The sequence below is a fragment of the Leiobunum rupestre genome, chromosome 8 (assembly GCF_980474605.1).
Source record: "Leiobunum rupestre chromosome 8, qqLeiRupe1.1.hap1, whole genome shotgun sequence".
Lineage (NCBI taxonomy): Eukaryota > Metazoa > Arthropoda > Arachnida > Opiliones > Sclerosomatidae > Leiobunum > Leiobunum rupestre.
The window spans coordinates 47569412-47596548 of NC_143391.1; the positions used below are offsets into that span (position 1 = coordinate 47569412).

Below are 27137 nucleotides of genomic sequence, written 5' to 3' on the forward strand. Positions count from 1 at the left end.
ATTAAATCGGATTTAATCCTGATTGAAACGATTAAATCGTGATTAAAATTATGAAATCGTGATTAAATCGGATTTAATCCTGATTGAAACGATTAAATCGTGATTAAAATTATAAAATCGTGATTAAAATGATTGAATAATTACTCGATATAGTATTTTACGAGGTATTAAGTTCATTGATATTAAAAATTAGACTACTAAAATATGAAATCGAGATTGAAAAGATTAAATCATGATTATATTGATCAAATCGTGTTCATATAGATTAAATCATGATTATATTGATTAAATCGTGTTCATAGAGATTAAATCGTGATTATAAATTGTTTAAATCGTGATTATATTTATAATTAATTTAATAAATTATATTATATTATATAATTTATATTTAATTTAATTGTTAAATTATATTATATAATTTATAATTATTTTAATTGTTAAATTATATTATATAATTTATAATTAATTTAATTGTTAAATTATATTATTTAATTTATAATTAATTTAATTGTTAAATTAAATTATATAATTTATAATTAATTTAATTGGTAAATTATATTATATAATCACCTAATAATTTAACTCAGTCGTAAATTAACATAAAATTTACCAAACATTACTTTTATGGAAAATTAAGGTAGATATTTTAGAAATTGGTCATAATATAAGAATTCTTTAAAATATAATTACCTCAATAATAAAATAATAATAATAATAATAAATAAACTAGAAAAATTGGATACATAATTAAATATAAAATTTAATTTCATTATTATTAAATAAAATATTAATTACACATATGTTTCTTCAAAACATGAAAAACGTAAAATGGTAATTGATAATCATAATCTAACATCTAATTCTAGTTATTATCAGGTTATCGGACTTTATCAATTTGACACAAATTAATAATTTAAATCAAATGATTTCTATAAAAATAAATCATTGATTTAAATCACCTATGAAACTTCGATGCATAATATACAAAAATTTCCTTGCCAATGGCAATTTAGATGAAATTTTATTACAAGTAATTTTAATTTATGTTAATTTCATTTGTTATTTACTTTTCTGCTGCACGCGAATTTTTAAACCTTTTTAAAAATCAATAAAATTTAAAAATATGCGAAAACCTTTTTTTAACTGACGTAAACACCTAGGAAATTAAATATGAATTGTACAATATTATATAATTATTGTTAAGGCTTTAATATAAATTAATGTAATTCCTAAATTAAGAAATCAAAATGGTTTATCATTAGCTATAGGTTATTAATAGAAAGTAATGTAATTCCTAAATTATATTAATCAAAATTTTTATATTTAGAAATTTATGTAATTCCTAAAATAGCAAATTAATATTTTTATAGAAATTGATGTAATTCCTAAAATGACATATCTTTTTTTAATAGAAATTAATGTAATTCCTAAATAGGTAAATCAAAATTATATTTTTTAATAGAATTCCTAAATAGGTAAATTAAAATTATAATTTTTAATAGAAATTAATGTGATTCTTAAATTAACAAATTAAAATTATAATTTTTAAACGAAATTAATGTGATACTTAAATTAACAAATCAAAATTGTTTTCCTAAAATGTGAGTTATTAATATAAATTTATGTAATTTCTAAATTAGCAAATCAAAATTTTAAAACGCGGAACGAAAGAACGGTATCCTCACCTCGAGAAACGCTGAAAGTTGATAAATCGAAGATAGTAGAGGCGGATGAGGATCGCGTAATAGTCGGGATAAAGAGGCACTGAGAGCGGCTCTGGCCCGTCGGAATTGGCGCGTTAACTGGGCCCGAGATGGAGAGGTTCGGCCGCTCACCTTCCGGGTGTCTCCATTTTCTCGCGAGCTCTTCCTCGGATGGCGGCGGACGGAGACCTCCAAATGACTCTAGTCGCGGCGCCTCATCCCCAAGATCTCCCCTCTCTCCGGCGCGAAGGGGAGGTCTCTCCTTATAATATCTTCCGGAGTCACTCGCTCCGAAGAGAAGAAGTCGCCGGATGTCGAACTACGAACCGATTTTATTTTTACGCACCGCGAGGGACTGAATATTTTTCCGCGCTGAAAGCGTGTTAAAAACGCCGTAAACGTACGGCAGTTATTCGAACGACTGTATTAATCGCGACGCAACGGCTGAAAACAGCCTCGCTTCGCAGCAGCAGCTGTTAGTCTAGTTTCTCGTACCGAGTTGCCCGATTTGTATCGACGGATTTCCCGCCGAAAATGTTTTCCAAAATAGCCCCATTTTCCCGCTTACGAAACTTGACAGTTAACGTTATAGAACCGCGCTGTATCGCTTCCAAAGACCTACTGATCAGGTAATTTTCAAATATCTAAAGAAAAACAGTTAGTTTGATCTCCGATGGTATCCGAATGGTAACGAATAATCGATCTGAACTGAGTTACTCACCAAATTAATTTACCTAATCAGATATATGACTTATATACATTTAGTATGTATATAATCTTGTCGAAAGCTAATCAAAATAACAGGATTGTTCAAAATTTTTTTTTAAATGCCAATACTTCTCCATAACTCAAAATGAAAAATTCTTTCTCCATAACTCAAAATGCTAAATGTAAAATGCAAGATACTTTCTCCATAACTCAAAAAGCATAATACTTAATTTATTTTGAAAATCGGTTTTTCTATATGGAAAATGTAAAATGGTTTTTGCAGTTCAAAATAAAATACAAAATGTTTTTACAAATGCACTGTTTACTTTTAATTATTTTATTTTAATAATTAATAATTAATTCATTACTAATTAGTTATTATTTTTAATTATTAATTAATACTAATTACGTAGAGATTTAAAAAGTATCCTCGCAACCAGCGTGGGAAATAAAGCGGTCGCACGTACTGCAGTGGCCCCCCATATGTATCTGCCACTGTGGCACTGTACGAATGTTCGTCTGCTTCTCAGTACTACTGAGTATCGCCATCTATGATTACTTGGGAGTAAATATTAGATTTGGTATTCGATCGAGTTATTTGGTCTAACCAAATATTTTGCACATTCCTAAAAATTTTGCATTTTCAAAATGCAATTTGAACAACCCTGCCAAATAAACAATAAATAAAATTTCGAACAGAAATGAATCGTGTAAAACGTAAAATTGGTAACTGTTAAGACAGTTAGGCATTTGAAATCCACTCCTCATTTTCTGCCTGTCGATTTGCAATAGAATTAGTTTCGGATATAAACTATTTGGTTTGCATTTTGAGCCATATTGACTGATAATATCTGAGCTCCAAAAGCAAATATTCTGATTTATCGTATTTATTTCCTCTGTTTAGATAACGAAAATGTTATCTGATAATCAATTGGAAGCATTAGTGGTATGAATTAGCATATGAATAGCAGATCCACGAATTACACATTTCTACCCCCAGTTTTAACAGAAGATTCGGATTGGCGCTAATTACGTTAAAAAGAAGTCTTTTTGGCTGTCAGCAAACCATTTTCTTAAGCTACTACTCCCTTTAAAAGGGAAATATTATCTCCAGCTTAAATTATTGCAATTTGAACGGCGCTTATAGTCCTTGTTTTCTTTGTTTGTTGGAAAAATTTGCACGATAGCTAGTGTCATTTCATTTAAGCTTCACAGCTATGGAAATAGATTTCGCAAACTCCTAACGATAAAAAGCTACGCTGAAATAGCCACGATGGTTAAATTGTTACTCGCGTAAAAGAACCGTAAGCGCCCCCGGCCGCCTGATCAAAGAACTAAAAAAGCTATACTTTAAAACATTGGTAAAGTAACGCACGTCATACGTAAATTGTATCGATCCATTGTTTATCCGCTCTGCGATAGCTTTCACTCGTAGATCGAAATAAACGGAATCGATAACAAAGCTACAAAAACAAGAAATAGATTGAACTCTAGGTTCACTTTGCTGAATTTAATTGTTTGGTAAAGGATATCAGTAACGAAATCGATTTTGACCGCCTAATAAAGGGATCTTGGCTACAAAGTATTTTAAAAATGGAAAACAGTAAGCTTAATGTAGGCTTGAGTCAAGGGACCGCGGTACTTATACCTGGCCTATATTCGCACTTCATTTAGATTCATTGGCGTGCTGTCTGACTATTTATCGAAATCCGTTCTGGTGACATTTAAACTGAGACCAAAACCCAGTGGCGCCACAAAGGTGGGGGTGACAGGGTCACTCCGTTCACCATACTCACAAAAGAATATTCATCGAATTTAAGGGGATATTGGAACGACCCCGACCCCCCCCCCCCCTCGTGACGCTACTGACAAACTTCGATTTATTTTAGTATTTAAAATGTGTTCTTCAGTCATTTATACCATATAAGCCGGAAATTATTAGCTTCTCATGGGCATTTAGTATACGGAAAATTGAGGAAAAATATTTTCCAAGATGACGTAAGGGTTTAACCTAAATTGATGTAACAAATAAATTCTTAAAGTGTTAATTAACCTATTCGGTTGCATTAACCAATCCAATGGGAAGCAGCAGACGACTATATATATTAGACTACAATTCAGACTAATCAGATGTTTTCATTTCCTATTTACAGCGGTCGCCCCTACTACCGATCAGGATCAAATAGTGTAACGACAAAAGTCTAAAAAGTTGGGAGGCGAATAATTTGGAAAAATGTAAAATTTTCGTCACGGTGTAAGCGAATTAATTTCTGCTTTATTTTCTCAAAAAAGGCCCAATTTGGCGAGAAGACGCGGATCCGGCAACAGCGGGGAATGAATTCTTCAATATTTCCGGCACATTCGTGAAAGCGAAGAAACGGCCTGCGCGCGCAACGTCATTCCGTTCGCGTTTATTGATTATTTTGGGAGTCTGCTTAGTGTCACTACTAGATGGCAGTGCTCGAGCTCCGTTACCCGAGGCGACGGCATTCACGGATTCTTTAAGGAGAGCTACTCTATAGCTTTCTCTCGAGTGTTATCAACGAATAAAAGGCTCCAACTTTTTATCTTCCTGTTCATTACGAATGAGTGGCACGCGCCCCAAAATGGGATCTTAAAAAAATGAACACTGATTACAATTTACACCTTATAAAAATATAAAGGTGATAATAATTTTCCGTTTAATGTCGTGATGACGTGAAACAAAGCTGACCATAACGTTGGCTGTCCAGAAGTTTGATAAATTCCTCTACAGAGTCGTAATTAGGCTTTTCAGCGCGTATAGAGCCAAGTCACTAACGCGGGATCTTTGAAACCTTTGAAAAAATAATAAGGCATCAATAAAATTGCCATTTTAATTTTAGTCTAGACGGTACTTGACCGTGAGCTCCATTTCCATAAAAAATCAATTGAGGGAGGCATCTCATTGGTTCCCTAAAACTGACTTCTGATCGTCCCAACATAGGAAAGTAACATTCAGACTACACAATAGGTCTTTCTATAATGAAACGTGGTCTTATATGTTGCTCTTACGTCAGTCTCTTACTTTTACAAGTCCACGAGCGCCCGCCACAGTCGCCAGAGGAATTAAGGTTTTTCTAGGGCGCGTGGAAATTGCGCGTGCGAAGAATATACTAATTATAATTTTAGCTGGAGATAATGTTTCCCTTTTAAAGGGAGTAGTAACTTAATAGGAAATTGGTTTGCTAACAGGCACCAACGACTTCTTTTTAACGTAATTAGCGCCAATCCTAAGCTACTGTTAAAACTTGGGGGTAGAAATGTGAAATTCGTTGATCTGCTATGCATATGCTAACTGGTCGGAGTTATATGAAGGTCTACTAAATCCCCGAGTTTGAACAAAATCGGTGAGTAACACCTCGGGTCGTCTCCTTGTTAGTTGTTCCAGTACAATGTATCAACTAATTGCATACGCTAAAGTTCCGTTCAGTACGTCAATTGTTCGCAAGAGGGCTAAAGATTTGGGTTCCTCCATAGGTGTATCCATATTTTTTGTTATCGTCTGCTATGACTTCAATGGCCGTGTCCTTTATTTTTGTCTGCAATTATTTCTGCTCTACTGTTTCCTGTATGAATTTTAGAAATTTGGTTTAGCCTGGCAAAATTATTTAGGTCTGCTATTTAAATAAGAGCAATATTATATAGTTAGCAGACGACGGATCAACGATTTCAAAGATACCACGTCCGTGACGCCAAGGAATAGCTTAATTTCAAGGGTGGAATTTCAAATAGTTGTTATCTCAAACCAATTGTACACTCGGTAAAACGTTGCATGTTGCTCCCAACGTAGGTGGGATCTAACTAGCTACGAGCCTACGACGTCAGTAGGAGGGATTTAACTTGTTACGACGTCGGTTAGTGGGATCGAACTATTTACGACGTTGTTACGTTTGGTAGGTGGTATCTAACTAGTAACGACGTCGGTAGGTGGTATCTGACTACACTCTTAGAAAAAAGGGTTCTTAAAGGGTGTCTTTTAAAACCCAAGGGTACTTTGTAGGACCGTTAGGGTATTTCTTTACAGAAATGGTTCTTTTTAGAACCTCTGGGCTACTCTTGGAACCCTCGGGGTTTTCCTGGAACTTTAGGGTTCTTTATAAAACCGATTTCTTTATGGAACCTTATGGGGGTTCGCGTTGGAAACTATATGTTTATCACGGAACCTAGGGGTTCCACTTGCAGTCCCGGGCTTTTTATTGAAGCCAAGAGTTTTAAATAGAACTCCAAAAGGTTCTTTAAAATATGGATTTATTGAAAATTGCAATGGCTTTATTTTTTGTTGTTAGAGTTTATTACGTTTCCTGAACGGTTTATCTTTATACCACCAGGTTTTCCTGAAGCTGTATAGTAGGCCTCTCCAAATATATAGTATATTATACTAACTTTGGAAATAAACTTATATTTTATTAACGTATAATAAATATAAAATATATCGTAACATAACATCACAAAACAATATCATCATATCATTCTAATTAATATAATATAATATAATATAATATACTATAATATAATATAATATAATATAATATAATATAAAAAAATATAATACAATATAAAATATAACACAATATAATACAATATAAAACAATAGAATATAAAAAATATATTATAACTCATAATAAATATATTAAACGTACTTGTGGTAACATATTATATCAAAAGTGACATAATTACCAAAAGTGTGACAATCCCTGTACTCTCGTATGTTAAAGGTTTAATGAATGCTCGACTCGAGATCGACCACATAAAAGACTATTTATTGTTGCCCTTTCTGGCTTTTTTTCAGTTTATGGTATTATATCGTAGGTAGATGGCGATAGCATCTCCACATAACGACGATAAATCATAAAATACACTAGCTTTGACCAGTACCTCCGTTCCTCACTACATAGCGTTAATTCTTTGTTTTAACTTCTCCCCTCTCAACTTGTACTTCGCTCGTAACTTGCATTACGAAATAGGTCCGATTGACACACTTTTGGTAATTATGTCACTTTTGATTATATTAAACACACTGTATAAATAAATATTACTTTAAAATATCTAATATATAAGTTTCTATAAAACGCCTGGCAATCTTCGTATGCTACTAGAGTTACATTTACTCTGTTCACTTCGGTGAGTTCAGCTTACAGAAGACAATGGAACACGATATGAGACGAATTTTCCGTGAAGTCGGAGTGTGGTGCACTCTCGAAATCCAAAGCGTCTGGGAGTGAGATAATGAGAATGACTGCTAGAGGACTGCCACCAATTACCCAACTGGTGGTTGTTATACTTCCGCCAGCTGACATATATCTCGAACCTGATTAATCACATAGCGGTTAGTGGACTATTGTCCTATCTACTCCAAAAACGTTTCTCTAGACACCGTGCTCTTCGCTTTTGACTAATGGATCTTTAACGTGGAAATTTACAGTCACTGTGGAGCGATTTATTAACGTTCAATATAACTTTAAAAAGATTTTGGTAATAAATGGGAGCGGAAAAGATTTAATTGACCGCACCTGACGAGAAGATCTGCGCACGCCCATGAGATAGAGACCCCGGGAGGGCAAAGAGCGGTTAAAATGTCTTGAAGCTGACCGTTGTTTCCCTTTCGTTTCAAAACGAAATCCTTTTTTTGTAAATTTTTCTCATGTCGAAATTCCTGTGCTCAATAAAGTACCGTCGATTTTAAAATTTTCAGTAGGGACTGGGCAAGTTGGCAGCATGACGTCACCCCTTTTGCTATGACCGCCATGCTGGTATGCTTCTTCAATTGAAAAAAGCATAGGTGACGTATTACCTACGTCATGCTGCCAAGTCCCTATTAGTAATTTATGCACAAATAGCCGCAATCAATTTTATTGAGTAATTTCTTAATTATCGTGTTAGTATTAGATTATACGTAATTAGGGCGTTAAACGTACAATTTTTAAGTAGCATATTTAAAATTTTCCTAAATAATTGTGTAATAAAAGACGCTCTCTTTATTTCGGAGGGAATTTGTTATCAATGATGGATGACTCAACATCATTAATGAAAACTCTTGGTTATCATACTAAACATCTGATCTCTTTCTTTTAGGCTGAACCGAAGCACGCCACTCAACGCTATTGTTTCGGATGAAGATATCTCAAATTTAAAAAAAGGAATTGTTTTTCTTTTTGCTTCGTACTTTGTTTTCCAGCTACAATACCCCAACATATTTTGTAAAATGTTGGAGTACTTCCAAAAGGTAATTTTTGGAATATACCCCCAATAATGGCAATTGCTGTCTGCAACGTTGTTGGCAAATAAGGTATATGAAAGAAAAATAAATACTATTATTTTGACTTATAAAAATACTTTTTCATGATTTATCCTGCTAATGGGAATAAAACTCATAAAGAACACTAGGCTTATAAAGCTAAAGTATATAATTTAAAGCAAACCCAATACCATCTTATAGGATTTGAAGTAGTATTCTTTGTGGTGAAGGGCGGAACCGTACTACTGAAGGTGCTAAATAGAACTATGGAGTGTGGAAATAGAATCCCTGGAGATGCTGGGTTTTCAAAATTAAAACGTTGAGGTGGTACTTAGAACTGTGAAGGGCTTAAAAATGAACCTCACCTCTTAAGCGGAAAAGTGGAACTGTTACGGGTTTAAACATTCCCGAACAGAAATGTTCTGTAGAAATATATCTAGATGAACTATACGAAATTTTGTTTGGATATATTATAGAAAATTCATGAAATTTGTGTGTAAATTTGGGTCAATTTTTTACACAATTACCACGGAATTTTATTAAAATATCCTACAAATTTGAAGTTTTTTTGATTAACATTTTCTATAGAAATTTAATAAAAAATACAAGAAGTTTGTGAGTAAATTCGAGTCACTTTTTTCACAATTACCACAGAATTATTTTATAAATATAATAGAAATTCTGAGTAATACTTCCTATAGAAATATAATAGAAAATACTGGAAGTTTGTTTGTTTATTTGGGTCATTTTTTTACATAATTACCACAGAATATATTAAAATAGCTTAGTAATTCTGAGTTTTTTCTGTGTTATATTTTCTAAAGAAATTTTGTAGAAAATACAAGACGTTTGTGTGTAAATTTGGATCAATTGTTATACAATTACCACAGAATATTTTAAAAATATTTCAGAAATTTGTGTTTTTCAGAGTAAGATTTTCTATAGAAATTTAACCAACATACATGAAGTTTGTGTGTAAATTCTAGGTTATTTAAGTTGCAGTTCTAATGTTTTATCGTGGTGATTTCTGTGTAGTTTACACAAAGTTTTTTGGTGTTTCTATAATTGATTTGGTAGGAATTTGTAGATTTCTTTAGAAATTTTACAGATATCTGTAGATTCCACGAAATTTCAGTGAAATTGCTATAGAAAATCTATAGACATTCGACCAAACTTCATTGAAATTTCTACAGAATATCTCTGGAAAATATTCATATAAATATGGACTAAGACAATTATATTAAAAAACAATATATATTTTATTTTATTTATTTAGCTACAGTTTTTGGAAGTATATTGCTTGTTAACTTCTTTTATTTTGTTAGCCAAAGAGTCTCTGACATCCCTTTTATTGGCGGCTGGGTACCTTTTGAGTACATATCCTTAATAAAACAATTAATTTAAAAAAACACCACTTAATTTTAGTTTAAAAATGGTTTGAAAATATCATTTTACCCATTATTGCATCAATTTTCTGCACATCTAGCGCTCTTTTTTTCAAATTTATTTCCTTTTTTCGTATTTGGAAGACATCTGAAATTAACTATTATCAAAAACACACTCTTATACAAATAAATATTAATGAATGTACTGTGTGCATACCTTTAAATTCCAAAATAAAAGCTATTTGATCTCCGCAATAAAGATGGTGTTTCCTTTCCTAGACCTAGAGCCACGGGGTCAGTATTTTTACGAACCTCGCACGCGGTCTGCTGTAACGTAAATGTACCGCTTGCAGTGGTGGAACAAAATTTCCTAACCGGCCGTTAAAATTTTACTGGTTATAATTGTTCGCACCAATACGCACGTGCGCATGATACAGAAAAAATATATTAATTTTAATAACGTATATGATTTAAAAGCGCTTAGCCCGCTTTAAACTTTTATAACTTCTACGAATTTTCCGGTAAATTTAATTTTCCCTTTTTTTAATAGAAATTTCTTTTATGTGGGAAATATTCCTCTACAATTCTACATTGTTTAAAAGGGCTGTACATACGAGTTGTTTTGGAATTTTATTTTTTACAAAAAATAAAATGTATTGCGTGTTTGATGATTATTGATAAATTTTGATATATTTTACATCAAATCTTTACAGATATAACATATTATTCAAATTATGAATAAAGCTGAATTGATAAATTATTGCACTCTCAACCAATGCCCTTTTTTGTTGAGCAGAAACAAGAGCAGACGACTATGTACTCTCTAAAAGCTTGGTTTCTGGCAGGGGCAGGGTGGGAAATAAGGATTGTTTTTGAAAGTGGACAGGTGACCAGTGAACCCACTAGCCTATAATTAATAAACTGGACCATGACTAGTGCACGTCGTCTGATTAATTAGAATGGCGTGTTTTAGCTTTTAACCGTTTTTAATAGGGTCAATTCTAGGGCTGTGCGAGTCATAGAAATAGAAATGAGACTAGAACCACTGCGCTATCCGGTAGTCTCAAGGGAAACGACAAGCTAGAAGGCTTCCATGAGAGTGGAGTAGCTACTAATCCACGCAGGAGTGCGCCATCTATTAACTTTAAATGGTGCGAGTAATCGACCATCATCGATTACTCGGAATTTTTTTAAATCGAGTACTCGAACTGGACCTCGAATAAGTAATTGGAAAACATTCTTCGATTATCGACTACCAAAAAATTTAATAGTCGGGTACCCGATTAATCGAATAAGCTTAAAATTTGGGATTCCATTTTCGTAGACTAAAATTATTCAGAAAAAAAAAAGTTATTTTAATAAAATTCCGTGGATATTGTGTAAAATAATTCACTGAAATTTACACACAAACTTCCTTAGTAAAAAAAAATCTATAGAAAATGTCACCCAGGAAAAAATAAGAATTTCTAAATTATTTTATTAAATTCCGTGGTAATGAATAAAAACTTTCACAGAAACTTCCTGTATTTTCTATAAAATTTGTATAGAAAATTTCGTATAGTCAATCTAGCTATATTTCCACAGAAACGTTTTTATACGGTAATAATAAAAAAGCTTCATATATTATTCATAAGAATCTTGTATAAAATCTAAGTGATTTATACAAGAATCTCGTAAAAATTCTAACGTAAACTTTGAAGAAAATCGCTGTAGAGCTTCTATGGAAAATATACACCGCTTTATATAGAACTTTCTGAAGAATTTTCTTTTTCTACAGAGCCCCATTTGTAACCTGTAGAATTCTAAACGTTTTCATAGAATTTCTACTAAACATTTCTGTACGGGTTAACCCCTAGAGGTGCTTTCTAGAAGTGTATATGGTTAATAAAGGACCTTTGTGGTGCTGGGTTGAACCGTGATGTGTTTGAAGAAGCGCCCTTGGACGTGATAGGTAAAACCGTAAGTGGATTAAGCTGGAACCCCTTTCGGCGCTAGAGGGAACCATGATGGCGGTCAAATCGAACCCGAGGCGGCGTCAGGTAGAACCGTAGGGGTGTGAAGAGGGACCCCTGACGGATCTTGATGAATCGTTGAAGGGCTTAAAAATTAACCCCTGATGGTGTTAGGTGGATCCGTAAGCGGTTTAAGCTGGAACCCCTTTCGGCGCTAGATGGAACCGTGATGGCGGTCAAATCGAACCCGAGGTGGCGTAAGGTAGAACCGTAGGGGTGTGAAGAGGGACCCCTGATGGCGCTTGATTAAAACATGAAGGGCTTAAAATTGAACCCCGGATGGTGTTAGGTGAAACCGTAAGTGGTTTAAGCTGGAACCCCCTTCGGCACTAGATGGAACCGTGATGGCGGTCAAATCGAACCCGAGGTGGCGTCAGGTAGAACCCCTGACAGTGCTAAATAACCATAAGGGGGTTCGATAAAAACCCTTGGTGATGCTAAATGGAACCTTTCAAATAGGTTCTAACTAGGCCAAAAAAGGGTTCGAAATAAGGGACATTTTTGAAAACCCTTTTTCCGACCTACATGGAGCCTTTTTTTCTTAGAGCGTGGGATTCCACCAGTTACCTTGTCGGTAGGTGGAATTCCATTAGTCACCTGGTCAGCAGGTGGGAAGTCACGTTGAAACCATGGGATTTTATTGGTCGCAATTAGTTGTTCGTGACCTATGTTTGACCCATAATGGCTTACGCTTTACAGTGTTTTACTTAAAAAAATTAAATTAAAAGAAGCAAAAAAGGTAAATACACTTATTTCCACATTCGTTTAATTATTTTTATAAAAATAAGAAACCATTTTCAATTTGAGCACTATTTTTCCAAATGCTGGAATAGAATATCAAAATTTTCATTTCGCCAAGTGGGTATTGCTTTGCCAAACTCTTCGAATTTTAGGGGGGGGAAGCTCCCCCATCCCCGAATTCCACACCTTCCGCCGGCCTTGCCATCGTGACCAGAAGCCTTGCACGGCTTAAATGACTTTATAGCCCACATAAGCGTCGAGTGAGTGACAACTTGTTTTGTGACATCCCAATCTACCTTTTTAGTTTTTTTGAACCTGAATCGATCTGTATCAATGACTTAAGAGTTTGGAAAGTGAACCTCCAGCATATGTTTTAGTGTCTCATTTCCAGAACTGTAGTAACTACCATCCTTCAACTCAATAGTATCCAGATGTTTTGTATTGTCATGTGCCATAATTTTCATTAGTTTGGCTGTAGTGGGAATATCAGAGTTACTCTCACAAAAATCCCTCCAGGAAGCCTGTTTGGCTTCTCGGATGGCCTTATGATAGGAAGTGAGCGTCTGCTTATAGGCTGACGAATCACATTTTATTACGTTTAAAAAAATCGATTTAAAAACTTGAGGAAGCGCCCATGTATTCGCAAATTAGTTATTACCATTGTTTAGAAAATTTTACATTATTCAGGGGGAAGGCAGGTTTAATTATCAACCATGGATAAGAAATAACGTCACCGTCGTTTGTTAAATTAGTATAGCCAGAAGTTTATAATAAACCCCTTCGGGAGGAAGTATCTAACTCCCTATACCGCCAATGCTAAAATCGTGAAACATCAAAGTCTTGACAATCATTAAAAAAATAGATTCGCTAGGCGGGACAGACAAATAAGTCTTTGGTGACCTTAGAAAAATATTGCAAGGTCATCGGCTATTTCCGTCGCTTTTTTCTTTCGGGACTCTCGGGAGAAGCTCTGGAGTTAGGCTTCGAAATTATGCTGAAATTTGCGAAATGGATGCCGATATTTAATGTAATTCTTTTGTTAAAAACAAGTGTTATAAACAAACTCAAACACGACATTTGTAATGAAAACGAGTAGAAAGTTTGCAAGATGAAAATGAGCAGAAACATTTTAAAACACAGAGAATGATAAACATGTTTAAGCCTTAACTGTGTGTTTAGGGTAAAAGTTTTAGGAATTAATGTTGCTTTTCTGATAGGATATTAGTCCAGTTATTAGGAAACAGAATGAAAAACACCAAATAAACAAAGATTGGTTATGGTATCAGACTGTCAACTCGAGCACAATTGTTTGTACTGAAATATTTTCATCAAATATACCCGATGTGAAGTTTCCTTCTGAGACGAATAAAGTATGACAATATTTTAGTATTATTTGTTTATGCATATTTTATCAGTTATTCCTTTTATCATATTAGCCTTATCTGGTGGTTACTAGAAATAATATATTCCTGCCTCAGTTGCGTCTGAACGCTGAAAAACTGCTCATAGATGATCAAGGAGAAGCCAATTTGCTGCTACCATTTAAAGCAAGTGTTTTGAAGAAGCAGCTTTTTGAGGAAGATGGGTTTCTTCAAACAAAAGCTGCCCCTATAATTGAACCTATAACACCGGAATTTGTTTTCTTTTGCCCTGGTTTAACCAATGAAGCCATGGAAGCTTTGCAGTCTCTTTCTTTTATACCTAAGAAGGTTATAAATTATTCAGCCCCTCAAGACCATTTCACCTCAGTAATCTGTGCTATTTGGTTCAGGAAAGTATACCTGCCAAGAATGTAGTTACGTTTCTAGATATTTTAAAAGAAGATTTAGAAAGAAGTGTCTTTGGAATTTTAACAGCAAAAAGTCACACGTTCGTTTAAAATGCATTCAAGGAATTTAACATCGAGAATACGAAAGCATCGATTAGTGGAAGCCAACCAACAACTCATAGAAAAATTTAATGCTCTTGAGCTTAAGATGACTTCTAAAAAGAGTGAAGCAATGCCCAAAATAACTTCAATTATCAACAAAGACTTCAATGAACAATTAGAAGGTCTTCTAAATAGTAATCCAGATGTTGACATTAGTATTAAAAACACCATTAAAAAATGGGGAGAAGATTGCAGGGCCCATCAAACTAGAGATATCGAAGATGTTGAAGTTGATCAACAAAGAAATAGTGAGTAAAATAATTGAAAATAAATATAAATGAAGTACGACTAATTATTTATCATTTCCATAGCTATTGGTCGCAAGGGGAATCGCCGAAGTGCAATAACATTCAGAATTTGTATTTTTATTATTAAATGATATAGCATTTTAATATTAAATATTTATGAATCTGCAGCTCAAGCAGTTGCATGCCACAGTAAAGCCACCTATATATCTTTAGAAAGTTTAAAATTTTTTAAACTTCCAAGCTGGAAGAGTATTCAGAAGAAAATGAGTCAAAATTTGGAAGAACCTGGCGGTAATTTAGACTATTTGACTAAGGAAAAGCAACTATACGATCATTTTGCGAAAGACCAATTTTAATCTTTGATGAGGTCAATGTCACATCCAAAGTAGTATGGAACAATAAAAGACATCAATTAATTGGACTTGCAACTTCGGAAGAACAACTGCCTACACTTGATGATGTTTATGCCCATGCAGTTTTATGAGGATATTCCAAAGCCTAGTTATATGCTCCAATTTTTATGGAGAGATCTCACTTCTGGCTACGACATTGTGGGACCCTATTTTTCAGCGGAAAATTCCACAGATTCCAATTTCATAACCGCTTGCTTAATGGAAACATTAAGAGCATTTCACCAAGTTGGCTTAAAAGTTTCATCCTTTCTCTGTGCTGGAGCAAGTTCAAATTTGAGTCTCATCGAAATGACTAAAGACCATAATGGTTCATATGGAGTCAAGCTTTCTGGTGATGATATAGATGTGACAATCCAACCCTGTTTTCCCAATGTATTTTGCATTGGGGAAAATTTGCATTGGATTATTTGACCATCACCTCAGGTAAAAAAATAGTTAACATCCAAGATTCGGAAAGAACCATATTTAATTATTTATTTTCAGATGAAGAACTTATAAGAACACGCGTCAGATTTATAGCCCGGTGTACCAGTAAGATTCAAAACCACACCACCGGAGGTCTATCATCATAATGCCCTACGCTAGCGTCCACAAGCCCGGACAGGTGACAAAACCAGCATGGGTAGCAGAACCCCACTACTGATGGCCGCACCCTTGACACAAGCCGCTCAACCCAGCAGAAGGTGCAGCAATGGGCCGACCAGCACGCCACTTCGCACACAGCAGTGGGGAAAAGAGCGGATGCTCTGGCAACCCCGGCCGACACCCTACCTAGGAAGGTAGAGAGCCAAACCCATTGGAAAGAGCTACTAAAGGGGAACGGTGAGCACACAGCAGTCCAAGTAACCCGGCACAGCTGGCACCGGATATCCCGGTGGGTGTCCAAAAGGCCGGGAAACAGGACCACCGTGCCCTCATACGGCTGCACCTTCTGCTGGGTTGAGCGGCTTGCGTCGAGGGTGCGACCATCAGTAGTAGGGTTCTACTACCCATGCTGGTTTTGTCACCTGTCCGGGCTTGTGGACGATGGCGTAGGGCATTCTGATGATAGGCCTCCGGTGGTGTGGTTTCTTGATTTTACCGGTACACCGGGCTTTAAATTCTGACAACATGCCCTCATACGGAGGCTCGCAGCCCCACAGCAGGCTACCCAATCCGACGAGGTGGCCAGGTTGCCCGGACCCTCTCCGTTAGCCTGGGCCGAAGCCCAGTTACCAGCCCACACTGGACCGAAGCCGGTGGTGGAGATAGGACCATTTGGACGGAGCTAACATCTCCCAGCGTGCCACCGGAACTTATAAGGAGACAACCCGAGGTGTTTGTCCCCGATTTTTTATTTCAAACTCGGGGGTTAAGTAGACCTCCATGTACCTGGAAAGCTTTCAATGGCCATACGTTTCGCCATGGCAACCAAAAATGTTTTTCACAACCAAGTTTAAACTTTCTCTACGTAAAATAGCATTGGGAAAATCTTAGCTTGTGATTGCCATTTACCAAAAATTAAAAAAAAATTAATTTTGGGAAAACAATTGGGTAAAATCGATAAAAATGAGTAAAATCGACCAAAATTGGTAAAATCGATGAAATTGTGTAAACTCATTTAAAATTGGTGAAATCACTGAAATTTTTGTAAAGTCGATAAATTTAGGTAAAATCAATCAAATTGGTAAATTTTATTTAGTAATGTTAATAAAACTAAAGGGAAAATAACATTTATTATTTTAGACCCCCCGTTCCATAATTAAAAGGCGGAACTTAAAATAAAATAAAAAAAATGTTAACAAATTATTAGTATTTAATAATAATAAAGAATAAATGATATTAATCATTACATAATGTTTTTGGAATAATTTTCAATTGTCGTCAAATCTGCTTTGAAAGTGACGACAACGTTGAAATTATTTCGTTAACACAAAAAAAAATCTACGTGAGTTCCAAGTAACTTTTATTTTTTTAAATTCTAGACCGTCACTTGCAGGATTTTAATTTCCAGATGGATGTTAATTCTGTAAGCATTGCCCAGTGTCTGAAATAAATAATAGAATTGGAGTTTGCATCATAGAATCCACAACTTTTAATGAAAATTAAAAAATGTTCGCCAGATAACTTTTCAAATGTATGTGCAATATATTAACAGATAGGCCTTTCCATAAAATATTTCTACGTGCTTTCACCGTTTTATTCTACGTCACCCACAACCAATTTCGCTAAAACTAAACAAAAAGCTGGCTCTACTTTTAGCATTTTCCGGTAAGATTTCCCCAAACATTTTACACGGAGCTCGAGTTAGGCTTAGTGACTTCGGAGTTCAAAGTTCAAACGATTTTCATATATTTTCAATACTAATTAAATTAATTATTATTTCATTACTCATATCAACTCTATGAAAGTATTGTTAATATTTAGATATTTACTAGCTAGAATTTTATGATAAATAACAATCTTTACTAGTCCTGATACACTCATAGATGGGCGCACTCTCAGCTCAAAAGAGTGGGAGAGCAATTTTTGAGCGTGAGCGCCACTCTCGGAAAAAAAGAGAAGAGCGCGAGCGCGAGCTCCACTCGGATATAATAAGAGAAGAGCGTGAGTGCGAGTTACACATTCAGATAAAAAAAAGAAGAGTGCGAATGCGAGTTCAACTCTCGGATAAAAATGAGAAGAGTACGAGCTCCGTTCAAAACTTCAATAAATCAAAAAAAATTATTTAAAAATAAATAAAAAAAAAGTAAATTTAACATTTTTGGACTAATTTGGACAAATAGGGGGTGAACTCGAGCGAATTTGAATAAATACGTCGAAATTTTAGGTATAATACAAAAGTTTTGTAAAACTTATATGCCGTGATAACTGCCATATATTAACGCCGATAAATCTTAAAATCTCTACATTACATTATCTGAACAATGTAAACAGATTTTTAGATTTCGATAGAAAAACGACGCCATTTTATAAAATGGCGGTTACAAATATAAATCATGGTGCAAAAAGTTAGGTAATTTTTATCCGATTAACCTAAGATTTTCTACGTAACATTATCTGTCCGAATGAATTCGTACTATAGATTTTTATAGCAATCCGACACAATATTGGAAAATGGCGGATATCAATAAAACTCATCGTGCGATAAGTTCCGTAAATATTCGTCGATTAATCAGAAATTTTCTACGTTTCATTATCTGCCCGAGTTAATTAGACCTACGGTTTTTCCAATAATAATCCGACGCCATTTTGAAAAATGGTTGATATAAATATAACTTATGACGCGATAACTGCCGAAATTATTTGTCGATTTACGTGAAATTCTCTACATTACATTATCTGATCGAATAAATAATCAACTTACATTGTGATAGAAATATGACGCCATTTTACAAAATGGCAGATATCAAAATCTCATAATGCGATAACTGCCGAAATTATTTGTACATTAATTTGAAATCTGCCGTATGCAAAATAGCGCATAACAATATATCTCTTGATTGTTATTAGAAAAATTATCGATTATCAATAATTTCCCGAGTTACAAATAATTTCCCGAGTTACAAATAATTTCCCGAGTTACCAATAATTTCCCGAGTTACCATTAGTTTCCCGAGTTACCATTAGTTTCCCAAGTTACCATAATTTCCCGAATTACCATTAGTTTCCAGAATTACCCAAAATTTCCAGAGTTACAACCATTTTCTGAATTACAACCATTTTCTGAATTAACAATTTCCTGAATTAACAATTTCCTGAATTTCAACCATTTTCTGAATTACAACAATTTTCTGAATTAACAATTTCCCGAATTACATCCATTTTCTGAATTAACAATTTCCCGAATTACAACCATTTTCTGAATTAACAATTTCCCGAATTACAACCATTTTCTGAATTAATAATTTTCCGAATTACAACCATTTTCTGAATTAACAATTTCCCGAATTACAACCATTTTCTGAATTAACAATTTCCCGAATTACAACCATTTTCTGAATTAACAATTTTCCGAATTACAACCATTTTCTGAATTAACAATTTCCCGAATTACAACCATTTTCTGAATTAACAATTTCCCGAATTACAACCATTTTCTGAATTAACAATTTCCCGAATTACAACCATTTTCTGAATTAACAATTTCCCGAATTACCAATAATTCTACAATGCCAATTGAACTAATTTAATAATATTTCAATTTACCCAAATTATGTCTAAATGATAAATTTAACCATAATTATTTTCTATTAAACCAATGATATAAGAACTTACCCAAAATTATTGGATTTTGCCGAAATGTATTAAAATTTACCCATTTTATATGAAGTTTCCTATAATTTGTTTTTAACAATAACAATATAGAATTTATCGCACCAAGGGTTACATTGATGTGCGTTATTTTGAAAAACGGACTATTTCTCTCAAAAGAAATAGGACTAATTTACTCGGTCAGAAATAGAAAATTTCAGAATAGCTGACGAATAATTACGGAACTTCTCAGACATGCGCCATTTTGCAAAATGGCTTAGGAATTCTTTCAAAATAGAAAGGACTTATTTATTCGATCATTTAATGAAACAGAAAAATTCAGATTTATCGTAGAATAATTACGGAAATTATATGACATCCGCCATTTTCCAAAATGGCCTCGAATTTTATTAAAATTAATAGGATTTATTATCTTTAATAGGTAATGTAAAGTAGAAAATTTCAAGTAATTGGACAAATAATTTCGGCAGTTATCACATTATGAGATATTGATATCTGCCATTTTGTAAAATGGCGTCATATTTCTATCACAGTGTAAGGGGCTTATTTATTCGATCAGATAATATAATGTAGAAAATTTCACGTAAATCGACAAATAATTTCGGCAGTTACCGCATCATAAGTTATATTTATATCCACCATTTTTCAAAATGGCGGCGGATTATTTTTAGAAAACCCATAGGTCTAATTAACTCGGGCAGATAATGAAACGTAGAAAATTTCTGATTAATCGACGAATATTTACGGAACTTATCGCACGATGAGTTTTATTGATATCCGCCATTTTAAAATATGGTGTCGGATTTCTATAAAAATCTATAGTACGAATTCATTCGGACAGATAATGTAACGTAGAAAATCTTAGGTTAATCGGATACAAATTACCTAACTTATTGCACCATGATTTATATTTGTATCCGCCATTTTATAAAATGGCGTCGTTTTTCTATCTAAATCTAAAAATATATTTACATCGTTCAGATAATGTAATGTAGAAATATTAAGATTTATCGGCGAAAATATATGGCAGTTATCACGGCATATAAGTTTTACACATATTTTGTATTATACCTAAAATTTCGACGTATTTATTCAAATTCGCTCGAGTTCACCCAAAATTGTTTTTATTCCCCCCTATTTGTCCAAAGTAATCCAAAAATGTTAAATTTACTATTTTTTTATTTTTTTTAAATAATTTTTTTTGATTTATTTGTCATTTTCGCATGTTATTTTACATAGACTTTTTCTTATTTTATGTTGTCAAAAACATTTTGGTTGCCATGGCAAAACGGAAGCCCAGCGTAACTTTTCCCTTTAACGGGTTTCATGTTACATCTAGCTCTAACAATCCCCCAACTTTGAACCAAATCGGTGAGAACCACCTCGGGTCGTCTCCTTGTGAGTCCACTTCAGCCTGGGTAAGATTCATTATCAATAATTTACTAAATCATATGAATGAGTTTAGTGTAAAAGTTTTAAAATATCCTATTTTTTTCTTAGCACTTGAATAGTGATTCGAGAGTCACGAGTAATAAATTGTAAATCACGGATAAGTTGGAGAACCCTGAAATGGATGGAAATCAGCGAAATCAAAGTCTGGGAAGTGTCGACAGTGATTTAGATTTAAGTCAAAATCCTTGTCTAACTCCTAAACCCAAATTGTCCAAATTGATAGTGCCACCCAATTATAAATTTGCCAAATCTGCATTATTTCAATCTATTGGAGAATACTTTGATTTTGCCGGTCACAGAGATAAACCAATTATTTTTTACTGCAAGTTTTGTTCGAAAGAAATAACGGGTTCAGAAGGAAATAATTCCTACAATTTTCGTAGACATTTGGTTAGTTTTTATTCTGAATTTCTATGGTATGGTATGCCGCATTGTTAGTCTTGTAGAACTTACCCAAGCTAAGCTTCTAACGTAAAATACTATCTTTCATTTAGAAACTTCACGGAATGAAATGATTATCTAACTCACGGCAATCTAATAGCTCTCCAACTGCTTTTGCTTCAGTTTGTACTACTGATGCTCCAAAAACCATCGAAAATATTTTTCCAAAAGAATCTAATCAATCGGGAATTTCTAAGGGTGCTTTAGAGTCACATAAGACCAAAAAGAAGAAATGCACGCTTTGGATCCAAAAGCAATATAGATAACCTGTACCAGTACTCATAGTATTAGACGGATTACCTTTTCGTTTAGTTGAATGTAATATTTACCTTAGACCTTAACTACTTTAGAAAATTGGAATGCGTGATGTATCTGATACATTTTCTTGTATATAGCACCAGGATTTAAATATTTTATGAAAGAACTAAACCCATATATCCAGACCTTATCTCGTTTGACGATTGGAAGGGACTTAATGAAAGCAGTGAAAAATAATGTGTTACCTAACTGTAACCTAGTCGTGTTTGATAGTACAAAAACCAGCAGCACATAATTAATGGTATGTTTTTATTTATCAAAACAGAACAATTATTGACATTGTTACACGCACCGTTCACATTATTTACAAGAGTTTTTCGAAATGCCCACCTTGAACTCTAATGCACAAACGACAACGTCGTACAAATGATTGACGAACGTTTTCCCAGATGTCTGGTGTGTTTCGAATTGTCTCAGATGCATCGATAATACGCTGGCGCAAGTCGTCAACATCTCGGACTTCTGTTTTATAAACTACGCCTTTCAGATCAAGGCATAATAAGGATTTCACATTTGCGTGAATTTCGGTGTTTTTTAGGTCAAATTTTGAAAGCTTGTATCTCCTAAACGGTACATTTTAGGACCATGGTTCATTAGACATTTTCAACTCGTATTGACCCATAGAAAACATTATAAAAGTTTCGGTACTCTTATCCGTAACAGCCTGTATGGAGTACGAGGGCTCGAGAAGGGATTATTGGTATTAGGGTCCATTACATAGATACTGTTGGAGATTTTGACCTTTCGGTTATCAATCTGATCATTTAACGTTGTTATTGTTTTTTTTTAACCAAATTCGTTTCAGCAGTCGTGAAATTATGTTTCTTGCTAACGTTTTTGTCGAACTAATAACCCCAGTTAGAATTAGGTTTATCAGAGTTATTAGCGAGGTCAAACAGATCACTCTAGAAGTGGCAACGACAACGTCAGACGGTCGGACTCGGGAGTTACAATGATCAGTTCCTATGTCTTCTATTATGTTTTCAAACTACTAAAATGTGGACCTAATGTTAAAGGTATAAGGGGTTTCAAGCCAATTCTTTGGGCAGTCCGCCACTGGGCTTGACGCCAGACGCGAGTGAAAAATACTGGAAATCATTCGATTCAACGACGATATACTCCACAACTGTAATGAGCCTACGCAGTCTTGGACACACCGGCAGACATGAAGTTCGTCAGCTCAAGCAATGGGAAGCCCTGACCGATGAAATATTTTTGTGATTACGAGATTATTAGCCTAAACCGAGTAGTAAAATTTGTGGTAGTCATTTCGATAAATCTGGAAAAAAGAAATGAAGTCAGAAATACCCAGTTTATTTTCCATGGAAAACCAATGGTTCAAATTCAAGGGAAGTTGCTGATGTAGTACAAGAAAGTCTAAATGTCAAACGAAAATTTGATGGCTGCATAAATCATGATTATTTAAAATTAATGATGAAATGTCACTCGGAGCTGGAAAAATAGTTTAGATTCATCCTTAAAAGCCGATATTTACTCGAAGAAAAATTAAACCACTCAAACCATGCAGTGGTGACAGTATTTCCAGAACAACTTTCTGATCACAACTATAGTATGACCATGGACTCTCCCACATTGAAAATAAACTAGAGAAAACGAAAAACTTGAAAAAACTGTAACTTTGGGGAATCTAATTTAGATGGAGATTGACTTGGAAACTGAAAAGGAAATTTCAGCGAAAACTATTATTTAATGTTGATCACATAATTAAAGATGAAGATGCCATTCGCGTTCTTCATTCGGATAGAGTTGCCATTCACGTGTTTCATGCGGGTAGGGTTGCCATTCGCTTTCTTCATTCGGATAGAGCTGTCATTCGCGTGTTTCATGCGGGTAGGGTTGTCATTCGCGTGTTTCATGCGGGTAGAGTTGCCATTCACGTGTTTCATGCGGGTAGGGTTGCCATTCGCTTTCTTCATTCGGATAAAACTGCCATTCGCGTGTTTCATACGGGTAGGGTGGCCATTCGCGTGTTTTATGCGGGTAGGGTGGCCATTCACTTTCTTCATTCGGATAGAGTTGCCATTCGCGTGCTTCATGCGGGTAGGGTTGCCATTCGCTTTCTTTATTCGGATAGAGCTGCCATTCGCGTGTTTCATGCGGGTAGGGTTGCCATTCGCTTTCTTTATTCGGATAGAGCTGCCATTCACGTGTTTCATGCGGGTAGGGTTGCCATTCGCGTTCTTCATTCGGATAGAGTTGCCATTCACGTGTTTCATGCGGATTGGGTTGCCATTCGCGTGTTTCATGCGGGTAGGGTTGCCATTCGCTTTCTTCATTCGGATAGAGTTGCCATTCGCGTGCTTCATGCGGGTAGGGTTGCCATTCGCTTTCTTTATTCGGATAGAGCTGCCATTCGCGTGTTTCATGCGGGTAGGGTTGCCATTCGCTTTCTTTATTCGGATAGAGCTGCCATTCACGTGTTTCATGCGGGTAGGGTTGCCATTCGCGTTCTTCATTCGGATAGAGTTGCCATTCACGTGTTTCATGCGGATTGGGTTGCCATTCGCGTGTTTCATGCGGGTAGGGTTGCCATTCGCTTTCTTTATTCGGATAGAGCTGCCATTCACGTGTTTCATGCGGGTAGGGTTGCCATTCGCGGTCTTCATTCGGATAGAGTTGCCATTCACGTGTTTCATGCGGATTGGGTTGCCATTCGCGTGTTTCATGCGGGTAGGGTTGCCATTCGCTTTCTTTATTCGGATAGAGCTGCCATTCACGTGTTTCATGCGGGTAGGGTTGCCATTCGCGTTCTTCATTCGGATAGAGTTGCCATTCACGTGTTTCATGCGGATTGGGTTGCCATTCGCGTGTTTCATGCGGGTAGGGTTGCCATTCGCTTTCTTTATTCGGATAGAGCTGCCATTCACGTGTTTCATGCGGGTAGGGTTGCCATTCGCGTTCTTCATTCGGATAGAGTTGCCATTCACGTGTTTCATGCGGATTGGGTTGCCATTCGCGTGTTTCATGTGGGTAGGGTTGCCATTCGCTTTCTTTATTCGGATAGAGCTGCCATTCGCGTGTTTCATGCGGGTAGGGTTGCCATTCACGTGTTTCATTCGGATAGAGTTGCCATTCGCGTGTTTCATGCGGGTAGGGTTGCCATTCGCGTTCTTCATTCGGATAGAGTTGCCATTCACGTGTTTCATGCGGGTAGGGTTGCCATTCGCGTTCTTCATTCGGATAGAGTTGCCATTCACGTGTTTCATGCTGGTTGGGTTGCCATTCGCGTTCTTCATTCGGATAGAGTTGCCATTCGCGTGTTTCATGCGGGTAGGGTTGTCATTCGCGTGTTTTATGCGGGTAGGGTTGCCATTCGCGTTCTTCATTCGGATAGAGTTGCCATTCACGTGTTTCATGCGGGTTGGGTTGCCATTCGCGTTCTTCATTCGGATAGAGTTGCCATTCGCGTGTTTCATGCGGGTAGGGTTGTCATTCGCGTGTTTTATGCGGGTAGGGTTGCCATTCGCGTTCTTTATTCGGATAGAGCTGCCATTCACGTGTTTCATGCGGGTAGGGTTGCCATTCGCGTTCTTCATTCGGATAGAGTTGCCATTCACGTGTTTCATGCGGATTGGGTTGCCATTCGCGTGTTTCATGCGGGTAGGGTTGCCATTCGCTTTCTTCATTCGGATAGAGTTGCCATTCGCGTGCTTCATGCGGGTAGGGTTGCCATTCGCTTTCTTTATTCGGATAGAGCTGCCATTCGCGTGTTTCATGCGGGTAGGGTTGCCATTCGCTTTCTTTATTCGGATAGAGCTGCCATTCACGTGTTTCATGCGGGTAGGGTTGCCATTCGCGTTCTTCATTCGGATAGAGTTGCCATTCACGTGTTTCATGCGGATTGGGTTGCCATTCGCGTGTTTCATGCGGGTAGGGTTGCCATTCGCTTTCTTTATTCGGATAGAGCTGCCATTCACGTGTTTCATGCGGGTAGGGTTGCCATTCGCGGTCTTCATTCGGATAGAGTTGCCATTCACGTGTTTCATGCGGATTGGGTTGCCATTCGCGTGTTTCATGCGGGTAGGGTTGCCATTCGCTTTCTTTATTCGGATAGAGCTGCCATTCACGTGTTTCATGCGGGTAGGGTTGCCATTCGCGTTCTTCATTCGGATAGAGTTGCCATTCACGTGTTTCATGCGGATTGGGTTGCCATTCGCGTGTTTCATGCGGGTAGGGTTGCCATTCGCTTTCTTTATTCGGATAGAGCTGCCATTCACGTGTTTCATGCGGGTAGGGTTGCCATTCGCGTTCTTCATTCGGATAGAGTTGCCATTCACGTGTTTCATGCGGATTGGGTTGCCATTCGCGTGTTTCATGTGGGTAGGGTTGCCATTCGCTTTCTTTATTCGGATAGAGCTGCCATTCGCGTGTTTCATGCGGGTAGGGTTGCCATTCACGTGTTTCATTCGGATAGAGTTGCCATTCGCGTGTTTCATGCGGGTAGGGTTGCCATTCGCGTTCTTCATTCGGATAGAGTTGCCATTCACGTGTTTCATGCGGGTAGGGTTGCCATTCGCGTTCTTCATTCGGATAGAGTTGCCATTCACGTGTTTCATGCTGGTTGGGTTGCCATTCGCGTTCTTCATTCGGATAGAGTTGCCATTCGCGTGTTTCATGCGGGTAGGGTTGTCATTCGCGTGTTTTATGCGGGTAGGGTTGCCATTCGCGTTCTTCATTCGGATAGAGTTGCCATTCACGTGTTTCATGCGGGTTGGGTTGCCATTCGCGTTCTTCATTCGGATAGAGTTGCCATTCGCCTGTTTCATGTGGGTAGGGTTCTACAGTCGAGATACGACTTGGCCCGACCGTTCGTGGAATCCGTTGCCAGTTGCCTGATTGATATTCAATTCGTAACCGTGTTAGTAATTAGTCTTGTATTTGGGGTTCATTGTTATTTGGAAGGGCTCTGTTACCAGCATCTTGCGTAGATCGTAATAGATTGGTCCACGGGTATTTGAAATTGTTATCATGCCGCGTGTAACCCAAATACTAAAGGGCGGTAGACGCGTGCGCGCAAGCTCCAAGTGTTCTAGCGCCTGACTTGCAAGTACAATAATATCCCAATTTTGGACCCTCGTCATCAGCGGCTTCGTCGTCCCCTCCATCGTCGTTGACTCGATAGGTAATCCACAGCTGATACCTCGTTGCATTCCTAAATCTAGATAATATCCTTATATCTAAAAATCCTGTTTCGCCTACCATTTCGTCGAATTCAAAAACCTCGGCGTTTTCCCGCTGCAACGTATCTTGTATAT

The 27137-nt window shown here is 36.2% G+C and overlaps 1 protein-coding gene across 2 annotated transcripts in view; it reads right to left on the reverse strand.

The window, feature by feature from the left end:
* Nucleotides 1-2188, reverse strand: part of LOC149933556 (regulator of G protein signaling 9-like) — a 50389-nt gene extending 48201 nt beyond the window's left edge. For both annotated transcript variants that reach the window (XM_090155700.1, XM_090155699.1), the window contains exon 1: nucleotides 1686-2188. The gene's annotated coding sequence lies outside the window, so the exon portion shown is untranslated. The remainder of the gene's footprint in view (nucleotides 1-1685) is intronic.
* Between the last annotated feature and the right edge of the window lie 24949 nt (nucleotides 2189-27137).